The sequence below is a fragment of the Mandrillus leucophaeus genome, unplaced genomic scaffold (genome assembly GCF_000951045.1).
Source record: "Mandrillus leucophaeus isolate KB7577 unplaced genomic scaffold, Mleu.le_1.0 Scaffold470, whole genome shotgun sequence".
Classification (NCBI taxonomy): domain Eukaryota; kingdom Metazoa; phylum Chordata; class Mammalia; order Primates; family Cercopithecidae; genus Mandrillus; species Mandrillus leucophaeus.
This window is the reverse complement of record NW_012105032.1, coordinates 336,021-358,745: the sequence shown is the minus strand read 5'-3', so window position 1 is coordinate 358,745 and position 22,725 is coordinate 336,021.

Here is a 22,725-nt window from a genome sequence, read left to right as displayed (position 1 = left end):
TGAAATGTTTTATAGTTGTTTGAGGCACACCAATGTGCATTTCTTTTACTGACTCATGTTTTGAACTGACTAAGGAGGGTAGCATCTGCCTCAAATGGTCCCAACAACTCTATTTCACTGGGTAGTCTAAAACTACCTTATAGTTTCACTTAACTTGTGTATGTGAATTTAGGGATGAAAACTTTTGTTTCCTTTTGGAAAAAAATCCACAAAAATCAACACTCCTTTATGGATACATCAGAGCTTTTAAAAGAATTGTTAAATTTAGGAAGGGGAAATACCTGTGTCCTAATTTCTTAGTTGTCTTGAAAATCATGAGTATAATTTAAAAAAATAAAATGAAAAAAGAAAAAAAAATCATGTACTGAACTGTAATTGCTAACTTGACTGAATGAACTACAGTTTGCTTGTGTGTAGAGCGTGTATTGCTTCCTCAGATTTCACTGTTTTCATCTCCTTTTCCATCTTAGTCTTTACTCCTTAAGACCAAAAACTGTAATATCCTTTAGAAATGCTCTAGAAGATCTGCATTGTGTAGAATGATCATGTATTTATAAAAATTTTACAAGTTTAGATTATAAAATGAAAAGGAAAATCTTGTGTTTTGCAGGTATTTTTCATGTTTGGATATTTTTTTCCCTTCACGGAACCCTTCTGATTCTTTCAAACTATTGCCAGGTAGTGTTTTTAGTGTTTTCAATTGGACTATTAATATGAACTTAAAGAAGCTGTTACCAATTATTGGCTCTGCCATCTGAAATTTTAACCACTTAATTTAAAGTTATAATTTTAGAATTTGTTTTTCTTGTTTTACTTTAAGAAACACAATAAATCACTGTAAAAATGAAAAACTTTGGATAAACATTTATTCATAATAAAAATCAGCAACAGACTAGGCATTGAAGAAACATGTTTCAAAATAATAAGAGCTGTCTATGACAAACCCACAGCCAAAATTATACTGAATGGTAAAAAGCTGGAAACATCCCCCTTGAGAACTGGAAGAACTTGGATGTCCACTGGTAATCTGAGAAATGCATATTATAATTATGAAGACATGCCAATATTGGTCAACAGACTAGCAAAATCTTTGTCTGACATTGCCAAGTGTTGGCAAAAAAAATATGAAGCCACAGGAAATCATACACGTAGATGAAAGAGTAATATTTTGCACAACCACATTACAGAGTGTTTTGACTATATTTCTAAAGTTTAAGATTTGTATCTTTTTACCCAGCAATTTCATACCTGAAAAATAATTTAGATCAGGGACCAGGAAGCTTTTTCTGCAAAGGGACAGATGGTAAATAGTTTACTTTTTGCACGCCATATATTCTCTGTCATAGCTACTCAACTCTGCCATTGTAGCACAAAAGCAGTCATAGACAATATATAAACAAACAGACGTGATGCTTTCTCCTTTAAAGATCATGTTCTATCTATGCAGAGGAATGATTTTTCCCTTGCTAATTACTTGCCTAACTGATTTATCAGCAGGGATATGGGAAACTTGAACAATATAATAAAGTAACTAGAGATAACAATCATCTAGAACACTTAACCCAGGAACAGCACAGTACATATTTTTCTTAAGCACATGTGGAATATTCTCCAGGATGGGCAATATATTTGGCCTTAAAAAGTCACGTGGGCCAGGCATGGTGGCTCACGCCTGTAATCCCAGCACTTTGGGAGGACAAGGCAGGTGGATCACGAGGTCAGGAGTTCAAGACCAGCCTGGCCAAGATGGTGAAACCCTGTCTCTACTAAAAATACAAAAATTAACCCAGGTGTGGTGGCGGGTGACTGTAATCTCAGCTACTCGGGAGGCTGAGGCAGAGAATTGCTTGAACCCAGGAGGTGAAGGTTGCAGTGAGCTGAGATCGCGCCACTGCACTCCAGCCTGGGTGACAAGAGCAAGACTCCATCTCAAAAAAAAAAAAAAAAAAAAAAAAAAGAAAAAAAGTCTTGTGCAATTTTAAAAATTTGAATTATAAAATGTATTTTTTCTGACAACAGTATAATTAGGGATCAACATTCGGGCACTCTACAAACGTTTGAAAATAAACAACACATTTCTGAATAATCAATGGGTCAAAGAGAAACTCACAAGGAATATTAGAAAAATTTTAAACTGAATTAAAGCAGAAATACACCATATCAAAGTAATGGAATTCAGCTAAATCAGTGCTAAGAGCATAATTTATAGCTATGAAGAACTAGTACAGAAAAACTCTGAAATAAAACCCTCAGTCTCCACCTTAACAAACCAAAAGTGTGATTTTTTGGAAAATTAACAATATTTACAAACATTTATCTGTATTGAAACAGAATAAAAGAAAAAATACATCAATCACTGCAATAAACAAAAGGTTTATGCCCCCCATTTCATGCACTGAAATCCTAATCTCCATGGTGACAGTATTCTTTGAAAGTGGAAATTAGATGTTATAAATATATATTGCAAACTCTACATTAGGCACAAAAATGTGTTAAAAATAAGTTTAATTAACATGATAAGAGAGGTAATAAATGAAATTTCATATTGCTTTTGGTTAATGACAGGGAAGAAAAAAAAGTAGAAAACAAAAGAAGATGGACCTCAAACAGAAAACAGTTATACATATGACAGGTATTAATCTAACTATATCAATAATCACTTTAAATGGGAATGATCTAAATGTACCAGTAAGAAGACAGAGACTGTCAGGGTGGATTAAAAAAAAACACACACACAGCTATTGTTTTAACAAGAAATCCACTTTAAATATTGTATTAGTCAGTTTTCATGCTACTGATAAAGACATGAGAATTCAAGGGATTTGGTAGTGGATGTAGAGAGTATGCCTTTTGTGGGATATTTCTTTACAGTGGTAGATAAACTAATGCTTAAGTATTTGACCCATGACTAGATGTTGCTCTCACGGAAATCTTGTTTATACTGGCCAACACCCTCTGCCTCTCATTTGTACTATGTCCAGTTTATTCTTGTCAAGATAGCCACTCTCTAAGAGAGAGCTTTGACTAGAAAGAAGGTTAGGTTCAAGTATTTGTGTTACGTGAGATACAATGAAGAAATGAAGCCAAACTGCATAAAACAAAAGAAATTTATTCCTTCTAGGCTCCAGAGAGACTAGGAGTGCTAATAGAATGCCAGCAAGAAGTCCAGAGGCTCCAGAGAGTTCAACCAGCAAGGAGGGAGCAAGAGAAACAGAACCTGTGGTACTTTATTTTTAAAAAATTAGGTTTTTAAAACTGGGTACTTTATTTTTTAAAACTGAGGTTTAATGGACCCACAATTGCACATGGCTGGAGAGGCCTCATAATCATGGCAAAAAGAAAAAGGCACATCTTACATGGCGGCTCACAAGAGAGGAGAACCCAGTGAAAAGGAAAACCCCTTATAAGACCATCAGATCTAGTGAGAGTTATTCATTACTAGAGTAGTATGGGGACAAACCGTCCCCATGATTCCGTTATCTCCCACTGGGTCCCTCCCATAACATGTGGGAATTATTGGAGCTACAATTTAAGATGAGGTTTAGTGGGGACACCACCAAACTATATCAAATATAAAGACAGAAATATTGAGAGCTCTGAGGTAGCGAGAGTTATATCATGGTAGCAATAAGCTGGAGTAACTACATTAATTCCAGATAAAACGTAGTTTAGAACAAGAAAATGTATCAGGGATAATAACAGAGTCATACATAATGACAAAGAGGTCATTTCTCCAAGAAGACATAACAACTATTAATATGTATTTACTTAACAACAGAGCATCAAAATATGTGAGGCAAAACCTAATAGAACTACAAAGAGAAACAAACTCACTATTATAGTTGGAGATTTCAATACTCATCTCTCAGTAATCGAGAAGTCCAGGAAGCAGAAAATCAATAAGAATGTGGTTGAAATGAATAAACACATTCACTCGATTTGATCTAATTGAGATGCATAGAATACTTCAACAGCATAGAACACACATTCTTCTCAAACTCACATGGGACATTCATCAATATAGACAATATCTTGCACCATAAAAATACCTTAATATTTTTAAAAGAATAGAAATTACGAAAATAATATCCATACTACAATATAATTAAGTTAGAAAATCAATAACAGAAAAGACAGCTGGAAAATCCCCAAATATTAAACAACACATTTCTAAATAACACATGGGTCAAATAAGACGTCTTCCAAAAAATCAAGATCTAAGTGCAAGGATCCTCAACAAAATACTTGCATATCTAATCTGACACCATCTAAAAAGCATAATACAGCATTGAATAGTGAGATTTGTCTTAGAAATGCAAGGTTGGCCCAATAGACAAAAATCAATAAATGTAATATACCTTATTAATGTATTAAAGTACAAAATCCACTTGGTTACATTATCAAACACAGAAAAGATGTTTGGTAAAAATCTCTCACCTTATCATAATAAAAAAAAAAATTTAGCTGACTAGAAATAGAAGATGATTTCCTCAACTTTATAAAGGCCATCCATAAAAACTAAAAACATGACATCATATTAAATGGTAAAAAAAAACAAAAAAACAAAAAAACAAAAAAAAACCCAACAGCTTTCTTCATATGACCTGGAACCAGATAAGAATCTGTTCTCACCATTCTTTGGCAAAATTTAACTGGAAGTTTTAGCCAGGGCAATTTAACGTAAAAGAATAACAAACACTAAGATTTAAGAGGAAAATAAAACATCATTAGTTGAAAATTACTTTTAAGTAAATATAAAAGTTTAAGTAATGTACAAAAGATTTGTTGGAACTGATAATTGAGATAATCACATATAAAAGAAGGTGAATACCCAATAATAAATTGGATTTCTACATATTAGCAATAAATGACTTGAAATTAAATTAAGAAAACCATTCCATATTAAATAATTTCAAAAATGTAAAATATTTAGATATAAATTTGGAAAGAGAAGTACAAGAATTGTTCTCTGAAATGTAAAAATTACTGTAAAAAGTGAAATAAGACCTAAATAATTAAAGAGACATCCATGTTCTTGAAACAAAAGACTTAATATTGTTAAAATAAGATTATTCCCTAAATTGATCTACAGATTTTGTCAAATCCATACTGAAAACTGAGCTGTTTGTTTATTTTTTTTTTTCAGAAATAAAAAAGCTGATCCTAAAATTCATATGGAAATACAGGGGCCCCAAAACAGCAAAAGCAATCTTTAAAAACAAGGACAAGTTTAGAAAACTCACACATCCTGATTCAAAATATGTTAGTACTCCAGGCATTTTGATATTGGCAAAGGCATATAGATCAACAGAACAGAACTGAGATACCAGAAATATACATTTGTGTGATGAATTTATTTAATAAAGTTGCTGCCTCAGGATCAGTTTTTAGGCCTGACACAAATTGTGTGTAACTCAGTCAAACCCCATCACTTCTGGCCTAGTTAAAACTTCCTTTCCCCATGTGGTTGTATCCCACTTGTTTCTCATCTTACTGACCTGCAGCTTAACACACTGCACAGTCGCTGACTATGATAAAACCCAGTGGTCAATGCCAGAGTACTGTAAATAAGTTATCCTTTTACAAGTGAGTTTTTTTTTAAACTAGGCAGTCCACAATTCCTGTGGGAAAGCCTAAGAAATAATACCCATGGATTTTATAAAGGCATAGTCCCACAGGTTCTGTTTCTCTTGCTCCCACCTTGCCGGTTGAACTCCCTGGTGCCTCTGGACTTCTCCCTGTCATCCTATTAGCACTCCTAGTCTCTCTGGAGTGTAGAAGGAATAAATTTCTTTTGTTTTATGCTATTTGGCTTCATTTCTTCATTGTATCTCACCTGACACAAATACTTGAACCTAACCTTCTTTCTAGTCAAGGCTCTCTCTTAGAGAGTGGCTATCTTGACAAGAATAAACTGGACATAGTACAAATGAGAGGCAGAGGGTGTTGGCCAGTATAAACAAGATTTCCATGAGAGCAACATTTAGTCATGGGTCAAATACTTAAGCATTAGTTTATCTACCACTGTAAAGAAATATCCCACAAAAGGTATACTCTCTACATCCACGACCAAATCCCTTGAATTCTCATCAGGGTATGGTTAGAACTTGTGGTCACTCTCAAGATGGAGAACTAAAAATCAAATTAACAGGGAACCATAACAATATAAATCATAATATGTTGTATTTATAGACAATTGATTTTCAACATTTGTGCCAATTAAATCCAACCAGAAAACAGTAGTATTTTCCAAAATTGGTGTTAAATCAACTGGATATCTACATGCAAAATAATAAAGTTGAATTGTTTCTTCACATCATACATGAACATTAACTCAAAATGGATTACAAATGAAACAAAGAAGTTAAAATTATAAAATTCTTAAAAAAAAATAGATGTGAATCTTTGTGACAGTGACTTAGGCTATCGTTTCTTAGATACATCATTAAAAGCACAAGCAACAAGAGAAAATATAGATAAGTTGTATTACACCAAATTTTAAAACTTTTGTGCTTCAAAGGACACCATCAAAAAAGTGAAATAACTTATAGCTCAGGAAAAAAATACTCGCAAATTGTGTATGTAATAAAAGGCATAAATCTAGAATATAAAAGCAAATCAGGAATAAAACAATTCAGGAATAAAAAGTAACAAAAAGACAAGTCAATTTTGAGTAACAATTTGAATGGATATTTATCCAAAGAAGATATTCAAATACTCAATCACACGTGAAAAAATGTTCAGTATCTATCATTACTCATTGGGGAAATGCAAATCTAAACTACGAGTTACCACTTCACACACACATAAGAGATAATGTAAAGGAATTAAAGCTTTCTTACATTTGCAATGAGATTTTAAACAGTATAGCTACTTTGAGAAATAATTTGTCAGTTCCTGAAAATGTTAAACATACTTTTAGCATATAACCCAGCCTTTCCAACCCTAGGTGTATATACAGGAAAATAAAAACATGTCATATTTGTACAAAAGTTTGAATACATATTCATATCAGTATTCTTCATAATTGCCTCAAACTAGATACAGCCCATGATGGTTGATTTTATGTGTCAACCTGGCTAGCCTCTGGTGCCCGGTTTTGGTTTTTATACTCAAACATTAGCTTAGATTTTGTGGTGAAGGTATCTTTTATATGTGGCTAACATTTAAATCACTAGACTTCGAATAAAACAAACCATGCCTGCACAATGCACATGGTACACGTCCAATTATTTATAACACCTAAGAGAAAAGACTAGGGTCACCCGAGGAGAAAGGAATTCTGTCTCCAGACTGCCTTTGAACTCAAGATTGCAGAACCAACTCTTTCCAAAATTTCTAGTCTGCTAGCTTGCCTTGGGGACTTTCCAGTTCACACAATCATGTGAGTTAATTCCTTAAAATAAGTTAATCTCTCAAAAGACAGAAAGATCTTTATAGACTGATCCATCTATCTATCCATCCTATTCAGTTTCTCTGGAGAACAATGGCTAATACAAATTTTGGTACTGCGAGTCATCCTAAGAGAACAAAATTGTGTGGATGAGATTATAAACTGGTTTTGAGATTTCTGGCATTTTTCTCTAATCTGACTATATTTAAAGACATTAATGACAATTGCCAGTAGTAAAGACAACATGAGGAGTCCAAAGCATGATGTGGCAATAGAGACAAGAACAATATCATTATTTGATACTCCTAATTAAATAGTTTTAAGAAGAAAGGTTCTGGGTCACTACGTATTTGACATTTTATAACATTTTTGTCTAACTAATGAGTAGAATGGGATTCACCGGTTGCCCTTAATTGTGCTGAACAGAGTCAGTAAAAAACAGGATAAGCTCAGGCATTTGAATTTTTGGCTCAAGTATAGCATAAATGGCCTGAAAATTTCTATGTCTGCCTTGAAATGAACCCTTATCTCCTGTAGCCACAGAGCTTAGATTGCTGAAAATCAGACCAAAAATGTCATCCTGCAGGTGGCTGAATTATAACACAAACAGAATTTCCAACCTTGTAGAGTGTCTACTATTAAAGTGAGTTCCCAAGCTGATCTGGGGGCTATTTGTCCTTTTCATTTGTAAAGGCTATATTTACCAAATGACTGTATCCCCAATGTGTGTAGGAAGTAAATAACTTGGTTTTGATTTTACAAGCTCATAAGTAGAAGGCACTTGCCTTGTCTCAGATGAGACTTTGGACTTGGTCTTTTGGGTTTATGTTGGAATGCACTAAGAATTTGGGGGACTGTTGGAAAGGCATGATTGTTTTTTGAAATATGAGGACATGAGGTTTGGGAAGGGCCAGGGGCAGAATGATATGGTTTGGCTGTGTTCTTACTGAACTCTCATCTTGAATTGTAGTTCCCATAATCCCCACATGTCATGGGAGGGACCCAGTGGGAAGTAATTGAGGAAGTAATTGACAATATAAGGATGGTTTCCCCCATGCTATTTTCGTGATACTCAGTAAGTTCTCATAAGATCGAATGGTTTTATAAAGGGCTTCCCCCTTTGCTAGCCTGTCTTTCATTCTCTCTACTGTCACCCTGTGAAGAGTTGCCTTGTGCCATGATTATAAGTTTCCTGAGACCTCCCCAGCCATGTGGAACTGTGCTTTTTTTTTTTTTTTTTTAATAAATTGCCCAGTCCCAGGTATTCCTTCGTGGTAGCATGAGAATGGACTAACACAGCAAGGTATGACTATCTAGCTTGTGCTGTAATTGAGTCTTTAAAGGGCCACTTCACTGTTTTATTAAGCTGGCTGTTTCAAAATAGTGAGTGTCTTTGTCTATTGGGGCTGCTATAACAAAGTACTATAAAAACTGGGTAGCTTGTAGGCACCAGAAATTCATTTTTCACAGCTCTGGAAACTGGGAAATCCAAGGTCAAAGCAGATTGGCACCTGGTGAGGGCTCACTCTCTTCTTCAAAGCTGGCATCTCCAAATTGTATCCTAACATGACAGAAGGGGTGTGCAAGCTCCCTCAGGCCTCATTTACGAAGACACTAATCCCATCCACGAGGGTTCTGACTTCATGATTTAATAAAATTTCAAAGGCCACAACTCCAAATATCATCACATTCATGATCAGGTTTTCAATGTATTAACTAAGGGAGGGGGAGACAAACATTCAGACCGTAGCAGTGGGAAATATGGTACACATAGTGAATTCCATAAATGTGCAACTATTGCCACACTTCATTTGCTGTGAAGTGAGTTTCCTGACCAGAAGCAATGCTCTGGTAAACAAGACATTGTTAAGATCTGTGGATGACAGTTATGACCAAAGCACTGCAAGCAGAGGAGTCAAATCTATATCCAGTTTAAGTATCCAGCCTGGTAAGAAGAAAACATTGCCTCTTTCATGATAAAAAGCAATCCAAAGTGATCCAATGTAAATAATCTGCATATATATATATGTGTGTGTGTGTGTATATGTGTATATATATACACACACACGTGTGTATAATACACACAGAAGAGGCAAATCTATATCCAGTTTAAGTATCTAGCCCGGTAAGAAAACATTGCCTCTTTCATGATAAAAAGCGATCCAAAGTGATCCAATGTAATTAATCTGCATATATATATATATATATGTTTGTGTATATATATGTGTGTGTGTATATACATATATATACACACACATATGTGTATAATACACACACAAAGAAATATATTGGAGATGTAAGGTAAACTTGTTTCACTTAAATACAGAAGCTTGTTCTTCTTTCAAACAAATACATTCTTCTTAGATGTGATGTAGAAGAAGAAATGTTCCTGAAAGGAAGGTCTGTAAAATTTGGAAAATAGTACACAAATAACACTTTCCGATATTCAAGACAGACATAATTCATACATGGAATATGTATAATGCCTCCAAAAGAGCATTCTCGGGTTATTTTGGTCCTAATTTTCTCATCAGCAGTAGCACTTGCTTTTTAAGAAATTGCCGTGAGAAATGCAAATGTGTCACCTAGATAAAGTAACACAATCCAAACCATTAAGTATCAGAATAAAAAATGAAGGTTTCTCAAGAGAATGAACATGAGGTAATTCTTCACAGAACATACCTACATGAGATGATGCAAGGAAACTATAGATAAAAATGCAGATGGTCAGAGAAGTGGAGCAGCTCTGGATAATATTTTTTTTTATTTTCATATTTTCCTGTAGTAAATACTGCAGATATTTTTTGTTAACATCCAATATGAAGTGAAATTGCAGCAATATATTCATTGCAAACAAAAACAAGTCCCGTGTTCATTTTTTATTTAAAGGAAACTTGGGTTGTGAATTTTTCTCCATCATATATTTTATAACATCAATTAGTTTAAGATCTTTAAAATGTAAAGGCAAGTTTTATATATGTGGTAATTATTTCTAACATGCAGATTTAGTATGGAAAATCTACAAGGATTAAAAAATGACTAGTCAATGCAGAACAAGTACTCCATAAAATGTTATATATTAAATAGAAATGACAGTATATGACATTATTGTGTCCATAGGCCTGGTAAGTGAAGAAAAAAAACTTCTATCTTTAGGGAAAAGCAATCACTTAATTCTCTAACGGTGTCCGGAGAGAATGAGCCCATTTCTGAAACGAACCTGAGAAAGCTAAATAACTCTGGCAATGACTATTTCCCTGGAGCATTTTATCCTTGTGTCTTTGCAAAGGGTAAAGTAGACACAAGACCCTATTCCATCTCCCAAAGTAAAATATAATCAAGATTTTCCAAAAATTATACATAAAATCCTCAATATTTGCCCCCCCCAAAAAAAACTGGTTAATTTTATCTACTGGTAGGGTATTCTAAGGATCATCTTACCTTCCTCCTTAGAATATAAATCATTAAATGACTCTAAAATATAAAATACGTAGCAACTTTGCCAACTTAGGATGGTAAAAAATGCAAAACCGTGGTCTCTGGGAGGAGGTTAGATACATTTGAAAGCTACTATATTCATTATTTTAAGTTAAAAAATATATTTTTATTTATTTATTTATTTATTTATTTATTTATTTATTTATTTTCTTTCCACCTATTAGGTTCAAGAGGTATGTGTGCAAATTTGTTACATGGGTAATTGCACGTCACAGGGGCTTGATGTACAGATAATATCGTCACTCCAGAGATCAGCATAATACATGATAGATAGGGTTTAAATACTCATTCTCTTCCCACACTCCACCCTCAAGTAGGCCCCAGTGTCTATTGTTCTCTTCTTTGTGTCCATGTATATTCAATATTTAGCCCCCGACCCTATAAGTGAGAACATGTGGTATTTGGTTTTCTGTTTCTGCATTAATTTGCCTCTGATAATGGCCTCCACCTCCATCTGTCTTGCTGCAAAGGACATAATCTCATTCTTTCTGTGGCTGTGTAGTATTCCATGGGAGATTTTATATATATATATATATTCCATGGGAGATTTTATATCATATTTACTTTATCCAGTCAACATTGATGGGCATCTAGTTTGACTCCTTGTCTTTACTATTGTGAATAGTGCTGCAATGAACATACAAGTCCATGTCTCTTTATGACAGAACAATTTATATTCCTTTGGATATATATAAAATAATGGGATTGTATTCTACAACTACTATTGTAGAATACTTCTATTTTAAGTATTGAGAAATCTTCAATTGCTTTCCACAGCGGCTGAACTAATTTACACTCTCATCAGCAATGTGTAAGCATTTCCATTTCTCTGTAACTTGGTCAGCATCTGTTGTTTTGACATTTAAAAAATAGCCATTCTGACTGGTGTGAGAAGCTATCTCATTGTGACTTAGATTTGCATTTTCCTAGTGATTAGTGATGTTGGGCATGTGTCCGTATGTTTGTTGAGCATGTATATGCTTTATCTTGAGAAGTATATGTTCATAAACTTTGTCCATTTTTTAATGGGGTGGTTTGATTTTTGCTTGTTTAAGTTCCTTATAGAGTCTGGTTATTAGACCTTTGTGTGATTCATAGTTTGCAAATATTTTCTCCCATTCTGTGGGTTGCCTATTTACTGTTAATAGTCTCTTCTGCTTTGCAGAAGCTTTTAATTAGGTCCCACTTTATTTTTGTTTTTGTTGCAATTGTTTTACAGTTTTCATCGTGAAGACTTTGCTAGGTCCTATTTCCAGCATGACGTTTCCTAGGTTTTCTTCTTTGATTTTTATAGTTTTAAGTTTTACATTTAAGTGTTTTATCCACCTTGAGTTGACTTTTGTATATGGTGAAAGGTAAGCATCCAGTTTCAATCTTCTGTATATGACTAGCCAGTTATCTCAGCACCATATATTGAATAGGGAGTCTTTTCCCCATAGCTTGTTATTGTTGGCTTTGTTGAAGATGAGATGGTTGTATATGTGCTTTATTTCTTGGTTTTCCAACCTGTTCCATTGGTCTATATGTCTCTTTTTGTACCAGTACCATGTTTTAGTTACTGTAGCCTTGAAATATAGTTTGATGTCAGGTAGTGGGAGGCCTCCATATTTGTTCTTATTGTTTATAATTGGTTTGCCTATTCTGGCTCTATTTTGGTTCTAAATAAATTTCAATTTTTTTCTAATCCTGTGAAAAATGTCCTTGGTAGTTTGATAAAAAGAGCATGCAATCTTTACATTGCTTTGAGTAATATGGCAATTTTAACAGTATTGTTTCTTCCTATCCATCAGCATGGAATGTTTTCCCATTTGTTTGTGTCATCTCTGATTATTTTCAGCAGTGTTTTGTAATTCTTGCTGTTGAGATCGTTCACCTCCCTGGTTAGCTGTATTCCTAGATATCTATTTATTTTCTTTTTGTGGCTATCATGAATGGGATTGTGTTCTTGATTTGGCTCTCAGCTTGGAAGTTGTTGGTGTATAGATATACGACTGAGTTATGGACATTGATTTTGTATCCTGAAACTTTACTGAAGTTGTTTATCTGACATAAGAGTCTTTGAGCAGAGACTGTGGGGTTTTTTAGGTGTAGAATCCTATCCTCTGGAAAGAGAGATAGTTCAAATTCCTCTCTTTCTGCTTGGATGCCTTTTATTTGCTTGTCTGGCCTGATTGTTCTGGGTAGGAATTTTAGTACTATGTTGAAAAGGAACAGTGAGAGTGGGCATTCTTTTCTTGTTCTGGTTCTCAGTGGGGAATGCTTCCAGCTTTTACCTATCAGTATGATACTGACTGTCAGTTTGTCATAGATGACTCAATATTTTGAGGTGTGTGTATTTTCAATGCCTAGATTGTTGAGGGTTTTTACATGAAAAGATGTTGAATTTTATCAAACACCTTTTCTGCATCTATTGAGATAATATGTGGTTTTTGTTTCTAGTACTGTGCATGTGATAAATCACATTTATTGATTTGCACATGTTGAATAAACCTTGCATCATAGGAGTAAGGCCTACTTGATCCTGGTGTATTAGTTTTTGATAGGCTGTTGGATTCGGTTTGCTAACATTTGATATAGAATTTTTGCACCTATGTTTATTAGGGACATTGGCCTGAAGATTTCTTTTCTTGCTGTGTCTCTGCCAGGTTATGATATCAAAATGATACTGGCTTCATAGAATGAGTAAAGCAGGAATCCTTCCTCCTCAATTTTTTGGAATAGTTTCAGTAGAATTAATACCAGCTCTTCTTTATACAACTGATATTAATAAGATTCGGCTGTGAATCCATCCGGCCCAGGACTGTTTCTGGTGGGTAGGTTTTTCATTACTAATTCTATTTTGTAACTTGATATCAGTCTGTTCAGGGTTTCAATTTCTTCCTAGTTTGATCTTGTGAGGTTTTGTACTTCCAGGAATTTATCCATTTATTTTATGTTTTCCACTTTTTGTGCATAGAGGTGTTCATAATAGTCTCTGAGAGTTTTTTTGGTGTTTCTTTGAGGTTAATGTTAATATCCACTTTGTCATTTCTTATTGTGTTCATTTGGATTGTCTTTCGCTTTTTCTTTATAAATCTAGCTGGAGATCTATCAATCTTATTTATTGTATCAAAGAGAGACAATTTTTGGTTTCATTGATCTTTATGGCTTTTTCATCTGCATTTCATTCACTTCAGCTCGATTTTGATTATTTCATTTCAAAAATTGTGTTCTGGCTGGGTGAAGTGGCTCCCGCTTCTGATCCCAGCACTTTGGGAGGTTGAGGTGGGTGAATCACTTTAGGTCAGGAGTTCGAGACCAGCCCAGTCAGCATGGTGAAATCCTGTCTCTACTAAAAATACAAAAATATACAGTTAACTTGCTCTTGTTTTTCTGGTTCCACTAGGTGTGCTGTTAGGTTGTTAATTTGTGGTCTTACTTTTTGATGTGGGTCTTTAGCACTATAATCTTCCTGTGAACACTGCTTTATCTATGTCCAAGAGATTCTGGTATGTTGTGTGTTTATTTTTATTAGTTTTAAATAATTTCTTAATTTCTGCCTTTATTGCATTGTTTTCCCAAAAGTCATTCAAGAGCAGATTGTTCCATTTCCCTGTAATTGTGTGGTTTTGAGAAATGTTCTTGGTATTGATTTCCATTGTTGTTACGCTGTGGTCTGTAAGTGTGGTTGGTATAATTTTGATATGTTTAATGTGTTGAGAATTACTTTCTAGCCAAGTCTGTGGTCAATTTTAGTATATCTGCCATGTGCAGATGAGAAGAATGTATATTCTGTTTTTGTTGGGTGGAGTGTTCTGTAGATATCTGTTATGTCCATTTGGTCAAGTGTCGAATTTAGGTCCTGAGTATCTTTGTTAGTATTCTGTCCTGATGATCTGTCCAATACTGTCAGTGGGGTTTTGAAGTCTCCCACACTTATTGTGTGTTTATTTGTCTCTTCCTATGTCTCTATGAACTTGGTTTATGAATCTCCAGTGTTGGGTGTATGTGTGTGTGTATATATATATAATAGTTAAAATTTCTTGTTGAATTTAACTCTTTATCATTATGTCATGCCCTTCTTTGTTCTTTTTGATCAATGTTGGTTTGAAGTCTGCTTTGTGTGAAATAAGAATAGCAATCCCCCTCATTTTTTTGTTTTTCATTTGCTTGATAGATCTTTCTCCATCCCATGACTTTGAGTCTATGTATGTCCTTACATGTGACATGGGTCTCTTGAAGACAATGTGCAGCTGGACATTGCTTCTTCATTAATCTTGCTGCTTTGTGACTCTTAATTGAGATATTTAGCTCATTTATGTTCAACGTTAATATTGATATGTACAGACTTGATCCTGTTATCATGTTATTAGCTGGTTGCTATGTATAATTGAACATGTAGTTGCTTTATAGTGTTAACGGCCTATGTACTTAAGTGTGTTTTTGTGGTGGCCAGTAGCAGTGTTTCATTTCAATGTTTAACACTCCTGTAATGGCCTCTTGAATGGCAGGTCTGATGGTAACAAATTCCTTAAGGAATTTGCTTGTCTAAAAAATATTTTCTTTACTTATACACTGTTGGTAGAAATGTTAATTAGTTCAGCCACCATAGAAAGCAGTTTGGAGATTTCCCAAAGTTAAAAGAGAGTTATCATTTGATCCAGTAATGCCATTACTGTGTAAATACCCAAAAGAAAATAAACAATTCTAGCAAAAAGACACATGTTCTTATATGTTAATCACCACAATAGCAAATACATGAAATTAACTTAAGTACCCATCAATGATAGATTAGATAGAGAAAATATGGTACATATTCACCATGGAATAATATTATAAAGCCATAAAAGGTAATGAAATTGTGTCCTTTGCAGTAGCATGAATGCCGCAGAGGGCCATTATTGTAAGCAAATTAATGCAGGAACCGACCGATACTGCATGTTCTCACTTATAACTGGGAGCTAAACATTGAGCACACATGGACATAAACATGGGAAAAACAGACACTGTGGACTACAAGAGGGGGATGGAAAGGAGGATAGCTTGGGTTGAAAAACTATCTATTTGGTACTGTGGTTACTATGACAGGATCCATATCCCAAATCTTAGCATTATGCAGTATACCCATGTAACAAATATGCATACATAACCATCTATCTTAAACAAAAGCTGATGTTTAAAGAAAAGAAACTGAGTTGCTCTTTCTGTTTGCCAAAAATTATTTCCATAATTTTTGCACCTAATTTTAAGTTTTAGAACAGTTTGACATTTACAAAATTATTGGTAAAACAATAAAAGACATTCTGTATACCCCAAACTCTTTTCCTTATTACTTAGCAGTATGTATTTAATATTCATGCATATGGAAAAGGAACCCATTCACACTTTTGTTGGAAACATAAATTGGTACAGCCATTATAGAAAAGAGTATGGAAGATCCTCAAAAATTAAAAATATAACTACTATAAGACCCAGATATAAACCCACTTCTGGGTATATATCCAAAGGAAATGAAATAAAGACTTTAAATGAGTATCACCACTCATGTGCTCATTGCAGTATTATTATTCACAATAGCAAAAATACTGAAACAAACAAAATGTCCATCAATGGATGAACAGAACTTTTAAAATGTGGAGTGTGTGTGTGTGTCTGTGTGTGTGTGTGTGTGTGTGTGTGTAATGGAATATTACTCAGCCTTATAAAAGAATGAAATCCTGCCATTTGTGGTTAGATGAATGAGCCTAAAGTACATTATGCTAAGTGAAATGAGCCAGATGCAGAATATATACTGCCCAATCTCAACTGCATGTGGTATATAAAATACTCAAACTCTTAGAAACAGGGAGTAGAATGGTGGTTCCCAAGGTCTGGCAGGAGGTGTAAATTGGAGATGTTGCTCAAGGGGAACAGTTTCAGTTATGCAAAATAATTAAGTTCTGGATGCACATCAATGTGACTATAGTTGGCAATATTACATTGTATACTTAAAATTTGCTAAGAGACTAAATCGTGGGTGTTCTCAACATAAAGAAAAGAAAGAAAATATATCACAATGTATACGTATATTAGGTCATCAAGTTGTGTATCTTAAATGCAAAAATTTTTATTATCAATTATACCTCAGTAAAGTTGTAAAAAATATTTATTCATGTTGTTGCATAAATTGATAGTTTATTCCTGTTTAGCACTAACTAGTATTCCACTGTACAGATGAATCACATTGTTTATACACTCACATATTGAAGAACATATTGACTGCTTCCAATTTTGGGTGTTTATGAAAACAGCTCATATACATGTGTGGTTTTGAGTTACCATAAGTTTTCAAATAAATAGGATAAATGCCTAGGAAGGTAATTGCTGGCTCGTGTTCTGAGCCTATCTAGTTATATTAGAAACACGTAACTTGTCTTCCAAAGTAGCTGTACCATTGTGCATTCTCTTCGGCAGTGAATGAGAGTTTCTGTTGCTCTATATATTCACTGTCACTGGTAATGTTGACTATAATTTCATGTGCTTGCTTACCATCTGTATATCTTCTTTCATGATGCGTCTGTCAAGATCTTTTGCCCACTAAAATGTGTTTCTTTTTATAAGTTTTAAGTATTCTTTGCATATCTTGGATATAAGTTCTTTTTCAGAAATACAATGTCCAGAGAGTTTCTTCAAGTCTGTGACTTATCTTTTCATCCTCTTAATAGTGACTGTCAGAGAGAAAAACGGTTTTAATTTTATTAAGTCCAATTTATAAAAGTAACTTTTCACGGGTTGTGCATTCGGTCTTGCATATAGAAGTTTACCAACAATCTCAAAATCACGCAAATTTATTCCTAGATTTTCATCTAGAAATTTTATACTTTTACATTTAACATTTGGGTATATTATCTATTTTGTATTGATTTTTTTTGGTAAGATGTAAAGTCAGTATCTTTAGTTTTTTAAATTTTTTCTATATTTTATCTTTTTCTTTAATGATGTCTGATTCTTTCAGTACCATTTGTTCAAAAAACAATATTTTCTTTAATTACTCTTGCATTCTTTCCAAAAGTCAGTTGAGTATATTTGTGTGAGTCTATATCTGTTCTCAATATACAACACTCTTTGTACTATAACTTTATTATTAGTCATAAAATTGAGTAATATGAGTATTCTGGTTTAGTTTTTCTTTTTCAGAATTAACCAAGGTATTTAAGATCATTTGCTTTCAGAATTATTTTTTCAATAAATAGAAATATGTCCATCAGGACGATCCAGCTACCAATCCCAAGCAAGGACTCTCACCACATAAAGAACAAGGATGACAATGCCAACCACCAGAAGTAAGCCACAGATCTCAGACCACTGCATCTTCTACAGGTTCAAAGTCACCAAAAAGGACTCAACACACAAGGCACTAGTTGGAACAGCATATTACTCACAGACTAGAGAAAAACACATAGCAAGATTATTGTCTGTACTATGCGCTGGTCTCCCATGGCCAGTGGGTTCCTGCTGACAGACTTCACAGAACAATACACCACATGCTCCCCTCTTATGCAGCATGTAATTACCTTGTTTCTTTCCCATGTGGGGACATATATACTGGAGGGACTGGTCAAGTGCCATATGATGTGCACACTTAAGCAACACAAAGAAATTAGCTGTGTACTAAGAACAGAAGAAAGTTATCTTTTAATAAGAAAAAAAGACTCAGGAGCCAAGAGACAGCTTGGTCCTAGCTTCCATAGAGGGGAATGTTCCAGAATCAGGCCGTTGACTGAACAATCTAAAAGAGGGGGAGTATGTGACATAATGACTGCTTCTTCAACACCCCATCCAATATTGGGATGTCATGAAGAAAGGACAAAGCACATCACACAGTATAGGACTAACAGACACCATGAATATGAGATGCATGTGTGTCCAGTGTGGTCTGTAAACAATTTCAATGGTAGTGACTTGCTTGTAGAGTCTCCCTGCCCAATTGGACAGCACTTGATCAGAGCCACTAATAGGATCGGTCAAAGGAGGATGATCAGGCCTTCAAGGAGTGTAGGTCTTTGCCAGAAGCCCCAGGTGTTGGTGTTTAGGCAGCTAAAATGGTTAAAGAATGAGTCTAACAGAGACTGAGAGTTTACAGAGAAGTACTATCCTGCTTGAGCATGGATTTCCTCCAGCTTGGTCTCAATTTTCTGCAAATTGTTTATACACAGCAGGAGAAACTGTCGAGATTAATTAAGTTAGATTTTAGTATCCAGAAATAAACCCTATGTTTATGGTCAATTGATTTTTTAAAAAGATAACCAGGAAAATTTAATAAAACTGCAGCAGTCTTTTCATGAAAGGATGTGAGGCAGCTGCAGAAAGAATAATTTTGACATTTTTACAACAGATACGAAAATTACCTGAAAGTAGATTTAAGGTGTAAATATAAGGGACATAATTATAAAATTTTTGAATGAAAATATTCTGACCTTGGGTAAGGCAGGAGTTTCTTAAATATGACTGCTTAAATATAAATATAAGCAAAAAAAGAAAAATTGGATGAATTTGACTTAATTAAAATGTAAATGTTTTGTACCAAAAATGACACCATCAAGAAAGTAAAACAATTATATATGACTTGAATGATGTCAACAGTCAACTAGAGTTGTCTGCTTTTCAGCTTCCCAACAAAAAGTGACCAAAACAACAGATTAACAACTATATTTTGACTGCAGTGACAGATGAAATAGCCTGGAAATCATCAGGGAAATGAGGACCCTGTGGCGTATAGAAGACCAGGATTTCACTATAGAAAGGGGAGTGAGGCATCTTGCCTCTGTCACACTGTCTCCTTTGCCAAGTTGGCTCAGAGCCAGAAACAACTTATTGTTGGAAAAAGTATGGTGGATAACATTGGTGATCTCAAACACCATCATGGATGCCAGAAGTTATTGATATAGAAGGGTCTCCCAGTCCTCAAAGACCCCAGTTCCAGTGGAAATTTGCCAGGAGTCTCTGTGATTGCATAATTCAAGAGTAGAAATCCCCTGGGCATCCCCTACTCCCAAAACCTAAGTTCCTACTATATGGCATCATCTTAAAACTAAACACACATCTGGAGTAAGTTCTGCCCTGGAGGCCAGTAGCTATTCACTCTTCATCCTTGAGGTCCCACCATCATTTCACTGTGTTCACATGAGTGCCTGCAGCAACAATACTCCAGTTGCTCAGAACTTACGCTTAAAGAAATGACTGAAACCCCAACACCTGAAACTGTGAGGCACACTATTCGTAAAGGAACACTCAGGCATGCTCAGGCTGCCTGGCCCAACACACAGCTGTCTCTAGCATCACAGCCAGGCTGGAGTGGGTCCTATTCCAGTGGAGAGGGCCTAGGGAGCGACCCAGTCCATGTTCCTCTGCCTGCAGCATGACAACCAGCCTGTCTCTGATCCTAATCTTCCAGAGAGCCCACCACACAGCCTGCCTTTCAGCTGCATTCACAGATACCTGACTTGGCAATCAACCAGGGCCCCTGCTGCAAGCAAAACCACAACACTACATTACAAACTTCCACATTACACATGAAGATTATAGCTGAAGAATCTATATGGAGACCATGTTACTGAATCCACTCACAAAGAAAGCCAATGCATTATTTACAACTGACATTTTATGATCTATATACAGGAAAAAGTCTCTTCTTATGACAGCTAATCCAGAACATGGGAAAGAAAATCAAATGCTCCACTAGATATACAAATTTCAAATTAGGAATATGAGAAACATAAAAAGCAAGGAAATATAACACCACCCAAAAACCAAAATAAGTGTTCAATAGAAGTCTGCCCCCAAAAAAGGATGTTTAGAAAATGGTCAAAATAATTATCTTAGAAAACTTCACTAAGATACAAGAGAATACAAACAATTTGATGAAATCTAAGAAAAATTTGTATGAACGAAAAATTCAACAAAGAGGTAGATATTACTAAAAAGAAACAGATAAATATTGGAAGTGACGATTTCAATGAATAAAATAAAAATACAATTGAGAGTTTCAACAACATACCAGATCAAATGAAAAAAGAAAAACTCTGAATTTGAAGATGCATTTTGAAATAACCCATTCAGAGCAAAAAAAAAAAAAAAAAAAGGAATTAAAAATGAAAAACATCTAAGGAACTCATGGAAGACCATTAAGCAAACAATTTTTTGCACTAGTGCATGTGTCAGAAAAAGAAGACCTGGAGAAAGACACTGAAAACATATTGAACAAAGTAACAGCTAATAATTTTTCAAGTTTTGAGAAAGATACTGACATCCAGCACCAAGAATCCCAAATGTCAATGAGATTCAACCCAAAAAAATTATCTCCTGGGTACCTTATAATCAAACTGTCAAAAGTCAAAGAAAAAGAAAGAATTTCAAAAGCTGCAAGAAAGAAATGTCAAGTCACACATAAGAAAGTCAACAACAGACTATCCAAAGATTTCTTAGCAGAAACCTTGATGGCCAGGAGAGAAAAAAATGATGTATTTAAAGTGCTGAAATGAAAAGATCAGCCAAGAATACTATTTCCAACAAAATTATCTGATGGAAATGAAGGAGAAATAAAAACCTTACCAGACAAGCACATACTGAAGAGATTCATCACCACTAGACCAGCTTTAACAAGAAATGCTTGAAAGAGTGCTACAACTAGAAACAAAACCATGAGAATAACTACTAAGAAGATAAGTAAAAGTATAAAACACACTAGTACAGGTAAATTTATAAGGGTATTCAGAATACCATAATACTGTAATAATTCCATGTAAATCTTTCAATCCACTAGGATAAAGGTCAAAAGTCAAAAAGATAAAATATCAAGAACTAAAATTAGTGGCTAAGAAATACACAAAAAATGCAAAAAGATAAATTAAGGCAAAAATATCCAATTTGTTGAGGAGAGGGAACAAAGTCTAGAATATTTTTATGTGACTGAAGTAAAGTTGTTATCAGCATAAAATAGTCTACTCTGACCATAATATTATACTGGCATCATGGTAACACATAGATTGAAATTACAGCAGATAAAAAATATATGAGAAAGATACAGGAAACAAATCTTAGAACCACAGAAAACAACCAAATCACAAAGGAAAATAATAAGAAAGGAAAAGAAATACAAAACTACAAGAAAGCAACTAACAAAATGGCAGGAGTAAGTCCTCATCTATCAATATTAACCTTTTTTGATTAATTTTATTATCACTGTTACTTAGTTTTTGGAAAACAGGTGATGTTTCATTACATGGACAAGTTCTTTAGGTGTCATTTCTGAGATTCTGGTGCACTCATCACCCAAGCAGTGTACAATGCACTGAATGTGTAGTCTTTTTATTCCTCACCCTCCTCCTACATGTTGCCCAAAGTCTCTGCAGTCCGTTAGATCATTCTTACAACTTTGTGTCCTCATAGCTTAGCTCCTACTTATAAATAACATACAATGTGTGGTTTTCCATTTCTAAGTTACTTCACTTAGGATAATGGTCTCCAACTCCATCCAGGTTGCAGCAAACGCCATTATTTCACTCCCTTTTATGGCTTAGTAGTATTCCATGGTATGTGGAATATATACATGTGTGAGTGTATAGTTATATAATATTTATTTTATCCACCCATTGGTTGATGGGCATTTAGACTGGTTCCATAATTTTGCAATTCCGAATTGTGCTGTTGTAAACATGCATGTGCAAGTGTCTTTTTCATATAATGAGTTTTTTCTTTGGGTAGATACCCAGTAATGGGATTGCTGGATCAAATGGTAATTCTACATTTAGTTCTTTAAGGAATCCCATACTGTTTTTCATAGTGGTTGTACTAGTTTTAGTTTACATTCCTACCAG